Raw genomic sequence first — 19023 nt, 5'->3', positions numbered from 1 at the left:
ACCCCAAAAGCACTTTTTTATGGCCAGGGTTGGGAGAAGCACCTTGACAGTTTCAGAGAACATCATGGTTTTCAGCTGCTGGCTGCTTCAGAGGTATAATAATGATGTTAAAACATTTCGGGTTGTCAAAAGTGATTTGCTTATCAGAGGCTCTAGGGTCAACACTGCCTTTTTAATTACACTCTTTACATGTAATGCTAGGATAGTTTTTAACACAGGGAGGTCATAGTTCTGATGGGAACTTTTAGTGTCCACTGTCAGGACTGCTGAGAATTTGAAAATGTGGTTATTAGCAGAATGATAGTTACTACTGGTAATTTCTTTTCTATTTCTTGTGGATATATGAGTATGTGTATTGCCTGCATCTTGCCCTCCCCATGCGATGCCAGCCTAACCATTGCCATCTTCTTTAGAAGCTGCAACATTCCTTCTGGTAATTGCCTATTTATCCAATCACCCCATTACCTTACTGGGAGGCTGGCTGAATTTAGAGGAGTCTGTAAATGAATTACTCTGAGGAGAAATAATATCTGAGAGAGGAGTAAAGGAGTGGTGTTAGTGTAGGAAATTTCCTTTTTTGAATAGGTATGTGTCAGTTGTGATCATTATATTTTGTTCTCCCATATGTTTCTTGGCTGCTGCAGGAATGCTTTTAGTTTTTATTAATTTCCAAGAGTTTTTCAAATTATTTGATGGATGCTGGGCTTTCCCTTTTAGCTCTATCTGGAAACATTCCTCAAGGACAAGTAAGGACCTGTCTGGCTATCTCAGGGACTGTATCTCTCATAGCTGCTTTGATGAGTAAGTAACCACCTGTCTTGCAGTAGCTGGGGTTCATTTAGGAAGAAAGACAATTCAGAGCTACAAACCAAAATAAAACTAATGGTTGCATCCTACAAAATGTTACAGCATTGTCCATAAGAGCCTTGTTAGTTAAACTAAATGAGCTGCCTCTTGAAATGTTTAAATGTCTCTCAGAGAATTCCCTGTCTAAACAGAGGAAACAATAGAGGATGCTATCCTCCCTGAATAAACATGCATTTAAGAAGGCTTATAGGTATATAGGTATATAGCATGCTTTTAAAATAAGAAAAATACAGTATGAAACATGATGAAAAAGGCCGTCAGGAAGAAGATGAGTATGAGATCTGTATTTCAGGTTTAATTTTTAATCACTATCAAGTCTATTAGAGAAGCTAAAATAGACTATGATCAATTGATATAGAAGTACTTTTTCCAAAAAAGTTAACAGCTTTATTATGAAGTAGCACCTGCTACTGCGTCGAAAGTTATTAGATTGTATGTGCATGAAGTAATACTCGTAGAAGTTAGATGAATAACCCGTAATAAATCATATACCACAAGGGTATGCAGTTAATATCAAGATTAATTACGCACTGATTTGTAAGTCATTATATCATAGGTATCAATGTTGAGATTTAATTTTTCTCTAAAAACTGATTAATTCTGATATAGCTGTTTAACTATTTCTAAACACTCTTGAGATGCAGGCTAAAGCAAGACAAGGAGACATACCACTGTTTCGTTCGTTTGCCTTGTAAAATGGAGTGGTTAAATCTACAGTATCAATTATATCAAAACTCATTTATAGTTTCTGTTTTCTGACCCAGCCTTCTAAACACCTTGTTGTGTTTTGTCTTCCAAGGTGTGTGGTAGCAGTCTGTTTTTCTTACTTTTACACTCCTTATAATCTTCTCTTGGAATGATTACATTGTGGCATCCTTTTTATCTGATTTATTACAATGATTAAAAAGCGGGAAAACACAGGGTATATTCTGCCATGTTGATGAAGTTTTAAGAGACGTTTAATATGATTAATTTAATAGCTTTGAGTCATTAGCATGTGAAACACCATAATCTTTAGTTCCTTTTCCTGGTTAAGGGCCAGATCCACTTAGAGACAGACACCCATAAGCTGGGCTCCGCTCCCCACACTGTGCACAGGGAGCGCTGGGTGCTGCAGGGAGCTGATGAGTCTGTGCACAGGGCAGGCACCCTCCTGCCAGGGAAAGGATGCCCCTGTTACAGACACCTATGTTTTATCTTGAGTCTTTCTCTGCAGAGGAAGCGTTGATGTTGGTAAATCATATACCAAAATATCTAGGAAGTGCCTAAGCACACATATCTGCATCCCATCAAATTCCGTGGGACCTGAGCACAAGTTTAAATGGTTTCCTTGCTGCAGAAAGGCATCCCATTAAATGCTTTCCTGAGTTTGTCTACATCTGAGCCTATGGGGTCTGTGGGGCCAAAGGAAACCATTGCCCTTTCCCAGCAGTATTTTCCCTGTGGATGGAGGAGAGCATCCTATCAGAAAGGAGGTGGAAAAGCCATAGTGCAGTATTATGCATTAACTGACAGCCACATTTCTTAATTGTTATCAAAAGGATTTAGTAAGATATTAAATACAGTTACTGATTTTAGGAGCTGCCCATAATATACAGTGTTAAATTTATATTTAGGTGAAGAAATCAACAATACTCCAAGGCACCCTCTGCAGTTATCTAACAAAACATCAACAGGCAAACAAAATATAACTATAACAGAGTCATGTTTTACTCTTCTGGAATGTACCTGTTTTCTATTCCTTTTTTAAATTGCCTACGTTTTCCTTAAAAAAAAAATAACCTACATGCACACATGCATGTTCAGAAGAAGTGCACACAACCTCCTCATACACTATGCATCATTCCTTTGAGCTCAGAGCTTAAATGGTGCACAGAGGGTGATGTATGTCGTCTGGACTAAGGAAAATGTCATCCTTAATGGACATGGGAAGCGTTTTTCTGGAGGTTGATTTCAAGTGCAGCTCCATTATCAGGCAGGCCAAGCGTACCCACCTCTTGCTGATGCCATGTCTACCCACGGCACTGGTCTTTGCTGAATCAGACTGTGAAAGATACTCAGGCAGTTTGCTGTGACTGTTACGATCATCCCAGCAGACACAGAGGGAAACGGGATTCTTCTTCCCTCTGCAACAAATAGTTTAATAATTGATAATGAAAGTGGTAAGCTGGAACTATACATGGTATTCATTCAAGAAGCCTAACAGGAGCTAATAAAATATACGGAGATTACATCTGCCTGTGCAGAACAGCAGATAGCGAACAGCATGCCCGATGGTATTCTTAAGCCGAGTTCAAATGCTTCTGTCCTGACAAGGCGATGAAGGCAGTTGATTAGCTGTAACCGCCTGCTCCTCTCACTTGAAATGATGTCCTTACCTCCCCCTTGCTGCTCGCACCACAGATGTGCTCTCTGTGGGCATGGATGCAAGACCAGCTGCAGCGCGGGAGCATGTGTTCCGTTATCTGGCCATGGCTCCAGAGGAGACGTCGCTGGCAGGCGGGAGCAGGGTGAGAGGCTGGTGTGCCGTGGGGGAGCTCTGGCCTCTGGTGCTGAGCAGGAGCAAGGGGAGCTGCACCCTTGCTCTCCACCCTGGCCAGCAAACTGCTTGTGCGTTAACACTAACCTTCGAAGGTTATGCCCCTGCCTCAAAACCCTCATGGGAGATTATGTTTTTTGCTGTATGTGAGGAGGAAACCCATAAGACTATGGCTTCTAGAAGGTGCTATCTCAAATGCAGAGGTGCTTAGGAATCAGGGCATCATTTTGTAGGGGTGTTTGGGAGCCTTGCCTACAGGGAAGCTGAGGGCAATCAGGCACCTAAGTGGCTTTTTACAACCTAGCCCTACTTTCGATGCAGTTACCCAAATACCTTGTACAGACGACCTGGTAAACCCTCCATTTTCCTCACAAATCTCTGGTCCTGGAGTGAGGATGTCTCATCTCCTCACACTAGGAAAACTGTGGAGCAAACAGTGGCAGCAAAAACTACAAACAAGGGATGAGGCAGGAACGTGCAATTAGGGGCTTTGCGTCACTACTAATGAGGTTTACAAATATATATACACTGGATAGTATATTCAGTACACTGAATATATGTAACTGGTCAGTTACTGGATCAAAACCTGGGCCCATACCATGGGCTCCCACCATGCACGGTTAGTCACTTCTACCATGGAGTGACCAGCTGATGGGGAGAGGGATTAGTTCAAAATCAGAAAACTGAACTAGTACAAGCATGGAAAAGTCTACAAAAGTTAAACTTTTTTCCATCATTTCACTCATTTGGGCTTTTCCACAGATTTTTTTTCTGCAATAGATGCATTTGCTAGTTTAGAAATTTTAATTCTTAATATAAGGCTTACTTATAAGTGAGAAATTGAGGTGTAATTAAGAGGTATGTAAAGTGTAGATGGTATAGTATTCTATACTATTCTATACCATTCTATAGGTGGCTCGGGGGAAGTCCATGCTGCACAGGAACCCAAGCATGACGTTGCATAGACTCATCTTTTGAGGGCATCTGGGTTCAGGATTCTTGTTGTCAAAGGATCAGTATTATATCAAGACATCTTTCATTCCCGTGGGGGATAATGACTTCCTGCCTGGATGGCAAATGTTCTCATTTCCCATGAAAAGCTGTAGGACAAAGGTTAAGTACCTCCTGTAATTTCACAAAGAAATTTGATACAAGCCTCTAGCTACCTTTCCTACCTGTGCCAGACATTTTTTGTTGTTCTAGAAGCTGACTGCATGGTACAGCCTGTAACACAGGGGCTTGCTAGGACCTTGGAAGATTGATTATTTTACATTTCATGTCTTCAGCCTGCAAAGGGCGATGTGCTGTGTGACTGCATAACTCACACTGAGAGTACCTCCTCACATGGCACTTGCATCTGGACTCTTGGCATTGCTGGACTCATGTTACAAGACCCCAGGGAAAAAAGTAGAACTGGGTTTATTCCCTGCAAGGGAATTTTTTTGTTAATATATCTTTTGCAGAAGCACAACAGAAGCAGACAGATTCCATCTCTTTGTCCTATTACCCAGGAGAGATTTTATCTCTCTCAAGAGGGGAAAAAAATACTGAAATAACAAATAAATAGTGATGAAGCCATTAAACAAAATGGAAATTAAAGGAAAAGTGGGAACAAGATACTGTTGATGTGAATTTTAAGAGTCCTTCACAAAGGGTTATATAAGAGAAAGAACTAGATTCTGATTATTTTTTGTTAAATTCATGCCAAGAAGATGAAAAAAAGAACATTCTGAGGTTTGTAGTGCCCCATTAGATTGCTGTGAGGTTTCCTAAAAATAATATGATTTTTTCATTTTACATTATAAGGTTATGATAGCAATTTTTTACGAAAGCTAAATACTACGTACAAAAAAGCAATGCTTTTTCTTTTCTATTCCATGACCGCAAAAATGTCTTGTGCACTAAGGTACAACCTTAACATATTTCTTGTTAACGAGGAGAGGTCATAAAACATACAGGTTTTTCCTCCTCCATCCTCCCCCTACTAAAAAGTAAATGAGAACATGTCTGCTTTGCAGTCACTGTCACAAGTCCTGGCTTTAAATTAGCTCGCCGGGGTCCCAAGAGCATGTGGCTGCAAAAGCCTGAAGCTCAGCCCAGGCTGACTGCCCCAGCATTTATCCCAGCTTCGCAGGCAGGTGGTGTAGCGTGAAAATCCTTGTCTCAAACACAGTGCAGCTCAAGCTGCCCTAGTGACCTGCTGGAGACACAGGGTGGATACATCACACCATCAGCCCCATGCTCCAAGGAGCACACATGGCGATGGAGCATGCTTTCAGATTTAAGGGTCTCTCCTTCCCCCAGTCCAAAGTAGCCCATGGGAAAAACAGAAAGAAAAGGAAGGGGGGGGGGGGGGGGGGGGGGGGAAGGAAACTACTAGCTTTTACTTCTGCAGTTCCTCTGATTCTTTTGAACTTCTGATCAGATGTATTTTTCATTAATTATTCACTACAGTCATAGTCCCTCACCATATGGGGACAGGATTAGCTGAAACAATGAACCTCTGCTGCAGTTCGCCACTGGTGCTTGGTCCTACCCAACAGGGAAGGGGCTGCAGCTACCGACTCGTGAGCTGTTTCTTCGGAGGAGCCGAGGTCCAGCTGGCTTACACAGGGACGGTTTGGTTCACATTTCAAAAGAGATGACAACTGATGGGTAAAACCAAACTGACTTACTGTACAGACCTAAGTAGGGGTGTGTGTGTATAGGGTGAGTCTCTCTCATGCCAAGAAATTGAAAGAAAAAAGGCATGTGTGTGTGTTTTTTATATATATGTATATATAAAATAATAAGGATATATTACACATATATCCTTCTCTGCTGTAGCAATAGAATGCAGTGAATGAATCTGTGCAAGTCTAATTGGTTTTGCTTGGGTAATTGGTATTGCTTGGGTTCTTTTGATCCTGCCTCCCTCATTCCCCATCGTCCAAATGAATATCACAAAAATGACTGCAAATATTTTAGTACCATGGCTTGCTTGTTTGGTTATTTTTGATTTTTTGGTGAAATGGTGGCTTTGACGATGTGTTTTATCCTGGCAACCAAAAGACTAGCATTTGACACTCCCTTCATTAATAGCTCAAACCAGCTGTAAGAGGAGGGAGTAAATGGTCCACAGCAGCCTGGTCACATGTGAAAGGCTATAGTTATATATAGTCATATAGTCTTGACATTATTTATCAACAGATGAAGAATTTCTGGAGAGAGGTAGAAAATCCCACAGTACTGTGAAGGGACAGGCTGGGCAATGTGGGGCCTGATCAGCAACATGGGGACACTGCAGGAATGAAAAATGCCAAGAGCAGAACAGTCTTGGCCTTTCTTCTTCAAGGCAGCAGCATTTGGCAGCGGTTGAAGATTCATCTGTCACCATTTCTTTACATTGACAATTATCTGCGCTCTGTAGAGGGAGGTTTCATTGACGGACCAGATGAAAAGCTGTTGAATACACAAGGGGAACAACGCAGGTAGTTATGTCAATGAAGTGGAAGGAAAATAACACAGCTGATTTATCTCGAGTAGCTCATACGACCTGTCTGTCCCTTCATTGTGCTGCCGATATCTTTTGGCACCCAGCACAGCCGCCAACGTATGATCACACATCAGTTGTGTCATATTCTTTCTTCACTTCATTGACGCAGAACGTGTCATCAAATCTTGCTGTCCTCAGCGCCACTTTAAATTCCTGAGCTTGGTGACAGCAAATGTCACTTGAGAAAAGCACAAGGGCTATGACTGGTGATAATTTTGGGGAACACCATGTGGGGCTGTGTCACCTTGAAGACGTGTTCTCGTAGCCTAAAGTGTGAATGTCACTGTACTGCTGGGTGTTCTCTCCAGGTGAAGAAGGTACCCTATGTATAGTCATCGTGAGCGGGAGAGGAGTCCATAGTTTGCAAGTCAGATAATGGGTAGTAAAGAGCCTGTGGCAATGCCAGCAAGTTATGGGAACCATTTTAAGCCTCTTGAAAAAAGCAGGATTTCAGCTGAGGTTCACTCTTGTTCCAGTTAAAATTGGTGGCAACCTGAAAACTGGTTCAGATCTTCCATACAGGTACCATGAGTCCAATAGCTTCATTGGTTTTGCCCTTATATTTCTCCATGTCTTCAGCTACAGCTAAGCTGCTGTAAGATCTCACTGAATGGGAAGCCTGGTGTTCAGAAGCTGAATCCTGCTTTTTCCGAGTATATGGAAGCATGTGCGACCGGAGCGTTCGCAGTCTGGTGAACGTGTGGAGAGCTGACAAATGGGATTTCTAAACAGAACGACTTTATATTACATTACAGAAAATGTTGAGCTTTGCAGGCTGGTAGGAGGGAGAGTCCTGCTTCTAATTATGATGCAACATTACCTTTCACTGATAATAGCCTTTTTGTAATCAAAGAAAGTAAAAATGAAATGCATGTTGCCGATTTTTTTGTGTGCACCAATGAGCAATGCAATCACAATGTAGTTTTAAATTAAATCCTTTTGTTCCTTTTGTTAATTTGAGTTTGATGGTTTTCCCCGGTGCCAAAGCCTAATTTACAGCAGAGAAAATTCCCTTAAATTGATTTTTAAAAATGCACTCACATACACTACGCTAACCTTTTCATTCCCTTATGGTGCATGCCAAAGAAAAATGGTCCCTGTAACTCCGCTTATTGGAGAGATGCATCTGTAGAGTATATTAATTGGTAGAGTTCCCATTCTGCTCTTGACAGATTTTTCACATGGTTAATGAAATCCTGGCTGTGCTAATGCTCGTGTCTCTCTTTAAAACCAGTACCCCAGCCCCCATCATTTGCCTTCTCTCACTGCTACATATCTGGTCACTTCTGAACTCTTTTATTCATTAGGGAAGACTTTTATCTTTGAATTTAGAGGGAGAGGCACCAAGGCTCAGGTCCATAGGAGTGTTTCTGTGCCAGGCTCCTGGTGAAGCCACAGGACACCTCTGAGGACCCTGTCTGTGCGTGGTGCAGCGTGGGGTTTGCAGCAGCATGTGAGAGGGCTGGTGGGGTGCTTGATAGGGAAGTCTGTACTGGAAGGTTTGTTGCAGCATCACATAAATTTAGGATGTCTTTGATTCTTGAGAAGTGAGAGAGATGATCAGGGAGATGAAGATAGAGGAGCTTTTTGCTTGCGTTTAGATCAGGAGTTGGTCTGAAGCTCTGCTTAGCACCATAGGGAAATGTGGACGTGGCTGTCTCTGCCTGCTGGGTCTGTTAAAACCCCTTAATTTCAGAAGGCAAACCCTGCTTCTTGAGAGAGTAACAGGCTGGTGAGGTGTGGAGAAGAAACTCCTTTCTTGGTCACTTGCCTTTTTCCTTCCCATCTCTGGAGCATTTTTTCACGGGATGCAGTGAAAGTGCCACACACAAGTCATTGCGTCTGCTTGGGTGATTTTTCTCTTTTCAAATCCTACAGCATGTTTAAATCAATATGATAACCTTACATTTAACTTCAGTCTCAAATACAGAGGGTACCTGTCTAACCCACAGTCTCTCACTTTTGATGTCAGAAGTGAGTGTGTCCCAAAATTAAAAGAGGAATTTTGATTACAGCGGAAACTTTCCAGCGTGAAGCCAGTGAAAGGCAGACAGATAAACCAGCAGCATGATGCAGGAGAAGAGATGCTTTTATCAATGCTGTTTAGATGCTGACATGAATTGTGCAGGGAGATAAAAAATGATCATGATAATGCAGTGGCTTTGCTGCTGGGTGGCAGTGACCCCAGTGGAATAGATCTTCTAGGAGAAAAAAATTGCAATTTGTGTGTCAGTCAGTTTTGCCTGCTTTATTTATTTATTTATTTAGTGGGATTGTGGCTGTCTCAGTTCCATTCTGTAATCCACTTACTGAGTCTTGGGTTTGTATTGAATTAAGGATATTTCTTTCAAATGAAAAATGAGCAAGAAAAATGTTCTTTTCATAGAAGGAGCCATGCTCCTGTGGTGGTGTGCCGTGGTTAACATAGCTCAGTATGGGAAAGAAAGTTGGTTTCTTGCTTTCCCAAGGAAAAATCACTTACAGTTTGTTAGTTGTGTTCACTGCCGCCCAGAAAATTTTGAAAATGAAAACAAATGACTTCGCAAAGCTCTTTGTAATGTGCTGTGAGAACCCTAGTAAAAATAGAAATCAATTAAAACAGACCAAGCATAAGACTTTTAAACCTTTGGAGACTTTGGAGTCACTTTGCCTGACAGCAGTGCTCGGGGCTGAGCCAGCCCGCTGGTGTTGGACACCAGAAGCCCGAGCACCCTTCGAAGAATTCTTTGAAGTACAGTTTTCCTCAGCTAGAGCTGGACAAGGGCCAGGGAGAATTAATTCGGGTTTTTTTTAAACTTCATGAACATCAAATCAGGATATCCGTGAAGTGGTTTCTGGTTCGAGAATAGCTGAGAAAAGCCCAAGCACATCCCAGTCGAGGAACTGAGATGTCTCCCAGCTATTCTGAGGACAGTCTCACAGCCTGTGGGCTCTGCTCCCTGCCTCACCATCCAAGCACCACGCATGGAAGTCAGGCAGGCTGCTGCCAGCCAGAAGGAAAGAATTAACATTATAAACCCGGAAAAGACAGCCATCCTTTTGCTGTTGTGTCCCTTGCTCCTTGCTTCTGTGTGAGCAGCGGTTCGAGCTCAAGCAAATGATTTTCCTTAAGAGTAAGAACTGGAGAACTGTGGGTGGGTTGGGGACCATAGCTTAGGTTTAGGATCTGGGATTCGGGTGGCGTTAAGAGCTGCATTTGAAGTGGCCTGAAGGTTGCAGAGGACCAAGCACAGGTCATTACTGGTGTGGTTTGTTAGCGTGCTCCCAGATGGTGTTAGCCCATCACTAGCAGGACTGTCCCGCGGATGCTGCAACAAAGCCTAGGGTCCAGGTGGGCCAGGGGCTGTTTTGGTAAAGACGTTGTGACATGATCATGCTGCACTGCAGTGTCAGAGCGTTTGGCTGTTGTGGGTGAGAGATGTGCTCTGCCAATTGCTCTTGAGACGAGAGAACAGATTTTGGTCTGCTTTATTTACTGGTCTGTGTTTACTTATGAAACTAAAAATGAACGATTGAGGAGATGAGAAGAAGGGGAGAGAGACCACACAAAAAGAACTTGGTTGTACAGGCTGAGGAGAAGGGGACTTAGCTGGGAGAGAAAAGCCTTCATACTGCATCCTAATCCAAGGCCTGCTAACGTCTTTTCATTTAAAAGCATTTGTAAAACACAGGCCCACAATTCCACATTGTTTTTCCATTGCTCAACATCTTTAAAACATGTATCAGAGAAGAATATTCTTTCTCTAATTTTCATTAAAATCTTGACTACCTACTACAGATGGAAACAGCATTAGAGACCCGCAAATAAAATATGACTTGATCCTAGAAACAATAGAAAATTAAGATCCTCTTGAAGGTAAAATTGTAAGATAAGTAGCGTCTTAATATAACTATTGCTACAGTGATGAATAATGCAAGTGCGTTGTCTTTGAAACATCCATACATCAAACAACTTGTATTTTTCAAAACAGTGAATGACTGGTGCTTGAAATAAAAGTTGTGTTAGAGATGTATAAAAATAATCTGTGAATTTTATCATCCAGAATAACTCTAGAGTTTGCGTTTTACATGCCACGTACACTGTACTTTGATTTTAATAGGACACTCAGATGCTTGAGTGTCCAGCACCATAATCTGATTACCTATGATATATGGAAAAGATTAAAGGACTCAGGCATGCTACTAAAAATGTTGTTATTGACCTCAGTAAGGGCAAGTTCTGGCTTGAAATGGGGATGAACTTCTGTCTCTTGTGAGATCCTACTGGCTTATTTGAAGGATTTTTTTTTTTTTCCTGAACTCAATTTTCATGTAAAACACACATTGCTCGAGTCCCACGGAGGGCAGAAATACATGGTTTTTACTGGTTCTTTACTAGATTTATAGAGGGTTTTAGTGAGCACACAAAATAGATTTTATCATAACATGCTTGTTTGTTTGGACATTTTTCTTTGTTCAGTATGTAAAAGCATTTTATGTTGTGTCTTATCATGGAGGTTCAGGTAATTTTCATTACTTTTGAAATCCCATTATTATGGGCTCTGATCAGGTGTTCTTTCCCTGCAAAAAGTTCTGAATTGGCACTGCAGCCTCCTCCACCCTGCAGTGCCATCTATGCCATCCTCTTACCCCTCGGTCTGTCCATGTCCCTCACCTGCCCATGCAACTCCAGGACTCAGGGATCAATGCTGTCTCTGACCTGGTTTGACCAACTGTTCCCACAGCTGTAGGACCTTCAGGAGCCATCACACTGCAGCCCTCATGCCAGCCAGGGACCTCATTTGAAATCCTCAATCCACCATCATCTTTAGTGGGATTGTGGATGTCTCAGTTCATCAGTAAGAAGTGATGACAAGAAAGATGCATTTTGAACAAAAAGCAGTTGATGTGTTTCAGAAAGTAATGCTAGATGGTGGTTGGCATGGGAGGTTGTACACTTAAGGACATGGTTTAGTGGTGGACTAGGCAGCGCTAGGTTAATGTTGGACTTGATGATCTTAAAGGTCTTTTCCAACCTAAACGATTCTATGATTCTAGGCATGAAGCTTTGCTGCATGTTAATGAGAGTCACGTATGTGGACCAATGGAGGAGTGACCCTCCCCTAGCCCCCAGCTGCTTTAATTCACACATGAATTCATGTAATAATTACTCTATCACAGAAGTGTTTGCAAGTAACCTGGCGAGGTAATTTTTTCTTTCTTACCACACAGTGCAATTTTTTGCATCCTGAGTTTGATGGACACCTCAGGAGAGTGCAAAATGAAATTGATAAACCTGTTTTCTTCCCCCCTGCTGTACACATGGTTTTTGTGTTTCTCTTCTCACTGTCTCTGCAGTGCTGTGACCTCAAAAATTGGCTGTTTTCACAGCTCTTTCTCACCTTGTTCCCAAACAAATTATTTAGGAATTAGATTTTGTTCACATCATGTTTTCCTTCCTCTACCATTTAGAAACAAATTATTTACAAACTAGATTACAGAAAAAAAACACCTAGGAGTTAGTAGAATATAATATTAAACAGAATTTCTAATGCTGTCTTTCTACCCAGGGAGATTAAACACCTCACTACTTTCCTTATCACAGATTCTTCCCTGGTGTTCAGAGTCATAAATTGAATGATATTTTCTTTTTTTCTGCAATATAGTTTCACTAAAAATTGTAATTGCCTTTTTACAAATGTAAGCAGAATGGCATTTCATTGGAATTGGGGGAGACGACAAAGCTGAGAGGTGGTTTTGCCAAGCTCTCAAATCTTGCAGAGAAGCTTCTTTTCCCATTTCTTGAGAGCATAATTCTTCAAGAAATAGAGAGATGTCATCCTGGTATGCCTTGGCAGTATCACCTTTGCAGATGCTTTCTGCATGTGTATGAACTGTTTTCAAGGCTCATGTGTGTGTTGTGGCTCGGTTTGGAGGGACCCAGGCTGTCAGAGCATCATAGTGGGAAGACTGGAGCTAAGCAAGGGCTGTGGCATAGAGGGGTCCTGGAATCAGTGATATTATCTGTGTCTTTTGGGTTTGCCAAGCTTTTTCATGGGTTTGATGAACACACAGACTCTCATATAATAAAATCCTAAGTGTCAAACCAGGTTTTACTGGTGCCATGGCAGATATTTCACCCTAGGAGATGATTTGTTTCTGTTTTAGTGGATGAACGTGTGTGCTTGTATCAAACACTGAGATAAAGAAATGCTGTTGGTTTTATGGGATCTGTCACTGTTGGGAATGCATCTTTAATTATGACTTGAATTACAGGAGCAGCTAAGGGCCCCTGTGAGGGTTCACAGTCCCGATGCATCAGGTGCTGTAAAAACATCTAGGTTAGCACAGATGAATGAACCAAACTGATGGTGGGAAAATGAAGAAGATCAATAAAATGACATTACATAAGATCACCACAGTTCTCATCTAAAAGTATCTCTAATCACATATGTCATGTGCCATACAGATGTACAGTATGGCCATCTCCCTTTTCCTGGACATGGGTCAAAAGATGGCCATGCCCTTGGCTGGAGCCACTCTTGGTGCAACAGGTCCAGCTGGTGTTCACAGCTTGAATTTTTGTCATCTTGAGAACTAGGCAGGATTTCAGTGTCCACATTGCCAACTTCTAACTTATTTTGGAAATACCATCTACTCACTCTGTCCCTAAGCACTAGGAATAATTTGGGAATGCTTCAAACAGCAGCACTGCTTATTTCTACATCGTAAGGGGGTAGGAGGATGTTGCAATATGGTTACTGCAGTTAGGTACACAAGTCATGTCAGATGCCCGTTCAAAATATAGAGATGCTAAATGAATATTTTAGTGCTGCCAGGTCTGGAGGTGATCCAAAACTGTTTCATCATAATGCTTATAAAAATAATGGGAAGTTATTAAATATCTATTTCTGCAATACCAGTACAGCTAGGAATTCCAGATATTACTGTATCTAGATCTTTTTACAGATATTTTTCTTTTTTTTAATTTAGAAGTAGCAGTGGGTTTCACTCGTAGCTGACACAGACTGGCTTTGCTCCAGTGGAGCCAGTGATCTGTGTCGGTCAATGCTAGCTGAGGATCTGATGCCTTCTGCTCTAAAAATGTGGGAGACTCGTCATTTGTTAAAGGTAACGCTTAGGTGTAAGGTGCAGATGGCATTCATTTTCTTCTGCTGGCTTGGTAATAGAAACTTGTAAGACTGAAAGCTCTATCAAAGCATAAAAGATGCAAGGTTTATTTTTTACAGAGAGCTGAGTGTTACAGATACAGTGTTCTCCTCGCTCGCTCTCAAACCCTCCATTAATGCCCAACCTCAAAACATTTGCGTATGTGCACTTTGCAGAAAATTGTGAGAGGAGATGGAGCTACAGGGCCAAAAGGAGTGGCCTTAGGGCATTCATAAAAGAGCCTCCCAGAAATGGAAGGCAGTATAATGTGCTGCCTTGTGTGCAGGGTAAAAGATTTTTCTCATGGTGCCGAGGAGTAGACAGTGAAGATGTTAAATGTTACTAAGTCATTGCTCCCTATCACTAAAAGCATTTATTATCATCAGAGAAGGAAGGAAAACATAACGTAGTTGTCTCTCATCACCGCAACAGCCAGGATGGTTTCATCCCTCTGAATCTTTCTCTTGGGGCCTTGCAGGAAAGTCCACATACATGCCATGCCTCATTTATAAAAACAGACCAAGTTTTTAATCCTCTGGCTCTAAAGTGTCACCTTTGGCATCTGAACAACTGAGTTTACTGTAGCCTCAGGCTCAGGCTCTGAGTCTTATCTGCAAGCTGATTACTATTCAGCATCACACTTCAGCTGGAGCACAGCTCAGGGTGGTCTGCAGCAGCAAGAGGGGAGGGAGGCGAGTGGGGAGGAGAGGAAAGATAATAAATAAAAAGCCCTGGACAAAACTAACTCAGCTTGGATTCGGAGATGAGGAGGATGCAGTTACATGCTTATTATTGTTTATCCGTGTTACGATACTGCTAAAGTTCTTTAGTGATTGAGGTTTCCACTGTGCCAGGCAGGGTACAAAAAATGACTCCTGCCCACAAAGAACCTCCATCCTAAATTTAAGGCAGGAAAACAGCAGAGGATCCAGGCAGACAGAGGACTGCAATGAGACAGTGAGGCAGTATCGATCACAATAACCAGAGGTCTCAGAGAACCTCCTGCTGTAACCACTGCAATGCATCTAGTTTACTGCCATTGTCATTGCAATTAATATTTCTTTTTTGCAACACAAGTCTAATAATCTAACCATATGGGTTACCTACTCTTTATCTCCTTTGTTGTACTGTTTAGCAGTTATAATCTGCAGCAATTTTGTATTGTAAAGAACTAATTAACAGTGAAATTATTTTTCCACTGAACATCATAGGAGCTTTTGCCAGGGACAAGTGTGTTCCTGTACTTTAATTCCTCAGCAAAGTTTTTATTCTGCACCATGTTCTGAAATTGGTGAGCTGACTTGCCAGAGTCACTGCACTCACTGTTGCGTCACCAGGCAAAAGTTTTAATTCAGAACAAGGTAGGTGAAGGCAGAATACATATTTTTTGATTACATGTGTGTTAACAAGCTTGCTAGATTATTTTTTTTCATTTAGTGTGTTTATGAGTGTAGTATTTCAGGTTATTTAGTCAAAATGTAGAAACAAAAAAAAAATCAAGAAGCAGAGCTTGCAAGAATGGCAAGCGTGGAAATCATGCAAAGCTACTGCTATAAACCCCATCCTGCCATTGTTTCAGACCATTAATTTCTTGGGGTTTCTTTTTCTTTTTGCTTTCACTGCTGTACCTGAGATGACAGCTCAGTCTCCTGCCCCCGGCCATGGCCCAGTGTCACCTGGCCCAGCAAAGGCCCTCACGTACAGCGCATGGATCTGGAATGCGAATATTTTGGTGTAACACACCTAGGTTTTGTTGGTATTGCACAGAAGTGGCAACTCCATGTTGAAAAAGACAAAGAGGCCCACCATGACCACCCCACTGTTGATACTTCAGAGAGTTTGGTCCAGGGCATACAGCTTTAATTAAATAATGCCAATACTTGACAAGCGTTGTCTATATTGTCTTGCTTTCATTTAGCACTATAGACATGGCTATTAAAACCCAAAAGCTGTGCTTGATGAAACTTTTGTTTTAAGAAGCTATTACATTATTGTAATATGGCCACTGTGCTGGCAGACTTCTGGCAGGTTTCAAATAAACATGCCAGAAATAATTTTGTTGACAGCATCTTGGATTGGAGCACATCCAGCCTTCATCCGTAACATGTCAGTACAGTGATTCTTTCACAGGCAGGAAAATATGTCATCACAGATGTGTATTTTAGAGTCTTAAAATACTGTAGATGTCTGGATTTATGGCTTCAAAGTCAACTTCACAGGTGGTTAGGGTTATTTTTCAATCAGAAATGAAGATGAAAGTGATAACATTTACAGTTTTTCATACACAGCATCAATGAAGTGTGCTTATGTTAAAACCTGTGGTAACATCTGTTTTACTTTCCTAATCCAAAAACAATTAAGGTTTTATGTAAGAGAAAGAAGGGGCTGGAAAGCTAACAGCAAAAGAAAAAAGGAGAAAAAAACCCCAGGCTGCAGGGCTTTAGCTTGCTTGCAGAGGTCGTGCAGGCACCGTTCTTCATGAGAAGCCGAGAGCAGGTGACTCCTGCCGGTGACTGCCTTTGTTTTAACGTTCCCTTTTATGTTATTTTCAGTAGAATCACTTCATCAGAGCAGAAACTTTGTGCATTTGGTTTATATCCATTTGTGCACTATGCTCAGATTTCAGCATTAAATCCAAAGCGGTTCTTTTAGGATTAACAGCCGTGGTTCACGAAGGGTATCTGCCTGCCGGCTGGTTTAGATCTCTGTTTGCTTCGGTGAGCTGGGATCGTGCAGGAATGGGCAAACTAAAGCTTTGTGCTGTGCTGGAGACAAACCTTTTGAGGTGCCACTTCAAGAACGTTATTTACGTGCTTGGATTTGCACCTGCCTAGGGCTTAATTAAACACCTTCTTGGCTTCAGTCCCAAGCACAGAGGCTTTCCTGGGCACGGTGAGCATGTGTCCGCTGGTGGGAACCCCTGTAAAAGGGTGGGAGCTGGCTGCCGAGGGCATGGGGTATTGTGGACCGGTGGTGAGGCTGAAATCTCCTGGAAGTAAAAGCTGGTCGCAGTGACAGAGCAACATCTCTCTGGAATTAACAGAAAAATAGATAGGAAAGCTCTGAGGTGGTGCTATCACATACGTGTGTGTGCAGCAGTTTGGTGGTGATTCCATCGAAAGAGACTTCAAATGACTGAGGAGAACAAAAAAGCTGCTTTCCAAACCTGTGCAGAATAAAGCTGTTTACATTTATTTGAAATGCCAGTTGTCTTTTCTTGCTTTTTATCAAGGGAAATTTCCTGATGGGATTTTGAAAATAAAGTGAAAACATTCCTTTCTGCTTCCTTGCAGCGTATTAAACCCCAAACTTGGGATCTTGAATAGTTTTCCTCCTCTTGATACACTAGAAATTCCCAGTCTTTTTTGTTGTTATTTTGCTCAAATATTGATTGGATGCTTGAAGAATGAATGGATTATGATGTGATAATGGATTCAGGGGAAGTATTAATATGCTGAAAACTTAAGCATGTCTGTGGATTTCTATCACACTGGGACTCATGGATTCATGGATGAGGAAACCTCACTTAATGCAAGGTTTTATTAAGCTTTTGAACTACATCTGGGTTTGTACATCTAATTAAAGTCCATGAACTTTTTTTTGTTGTTGTTCAATTTCAAAACTTCTGACATTCAAGGGGAAGAAAGTTGTGAGATTATTTTCAGGAATGTGACTGTTGCCATCAGCCCTGTAAAGCTGTGTCTTTCCTCTGTCCTTGGACACTGTTAGGACTTGGCTGGGTAGAAGCGCTGTGGTTTCTCAGCTGCATCTCCCCAATTCTCCTGTCACCCCTCTAGGTCCCACTGTGCCCTGCTGTGAGAGGAAGAATATTTCTGTCACTTACTAAAAAGCCCTGGATTCTTTTCCTGGCTTTATTTCTCAATTTGTGCATAACCCTGGGAAAGTCACAGACTCTCTTTTGAGCCTATTTGCATCACCTGAAAAATGGAGACCGTAACAGTTTCCTAAAAAAGGTGTTGGAATACAAAAAATTAATTAATATTTGTATTTGTGCTTAGGGTGAAGACATTATAAAAATGCACGTATTTGTATTCTTTCTGTTTGCTTGTTGGCAAAATTGCATTTCTCAAGGCTCCTGACCTACTTTTCAGATCTTTCTGCAGTGAGAGTAATAAACTATACATTTGTTCCTTCTAATTATTTTTCATTTTAAATAGAAAGCCAAATGCAAATGAGAGGAAGGCAAGGCAGAGAGGGGGTGCTAACTTCTACCCCTTTTTGCCAGAAGGAAGGGAACAATTGTGTCTTTTCCAGAACTAGAATAAATAATGAAATACAGATGCTACCTCAGATGTTCAGTGCATCAAACCTGGCTTTCCACTGCAGTTTTATAGCCTTTGTAATGGATTCATCCCCAAACATGTAGGAAGAGAGTCTCAACATTATCTTTTTCTGTGAAATGGATTCTTGATTTGGAAAGGCTGAAAAATATTTTCCAGCATTTTCTGAAATCAAAACTGTGAGGTTTTCCTGACCTCCCTGTTCAAGTCATTTTACTGTGTATAAGAAAAAGTTACAGTGAGTGAAACACTTTCTCTGAATTACAGAACTCAGTCTATTATAAATCTTTTTGTTTTCCTGATAAAATTAAAAAAGAAAAAAAGAAGAATCTTTTAAAGAGGTACCAGCAGGTCTGTCTTAGACCCTCCTTCCCTCATAATCAAAGAAATAAGGCAAAAGTTCTAACCTGGTGAGGTAAATGAGAAGGAGGAGCATCCAGAGTTGTTCTGGCTGTGAGGCCAGATCCCTTGAGTGAATTCAGCTTTCCAGGAAAGTGGAGTGTGCTGATATTTCATACAATTCCTGGGGATGCTTCAATGTGTGCATGAAATCTCATTTAATGCACAGTGCTAAGGGGAATCCAGCAAAAAGCATGAAAGGGATAAAGTGCGATAAATATTTAAGATCATGT

General features: G+C 41.5%; 1 protein-coding gene across 2 annotated transcripts in view; it reads left to right on the top strand.

Moving 5' to 3' along the window:
* Positions 1 to 19023, top strand: part of DPP6 (dipeptidyl peptidase like 6) — a 423216-nt gene that overhangs the window by 221021 nt on the left and 183172 nt on the right. The window lies entirely within an intron of this gene.

The sequence above is a fragment of the Falco naumanni genome, chromosome 4 (assembly GCF_017639655.2).
Source record: "Falco naumanni isolate bFalNau1 chromosome 4, bFalNau1.pat, whole genome shotgun sequence".
Classification (NCBI taxonomy): domain Eukaryota; kingdom Metazoa; phylum Chordata; class Aves; order Falconiformes; family Falconidae; genus Falco; species Falco naumanni.
The sequence above is the reverse complement of the archived record's forward strand: the minus strand, read 5'-3'. Positions and strand labels throughout refer to the sequence as shown.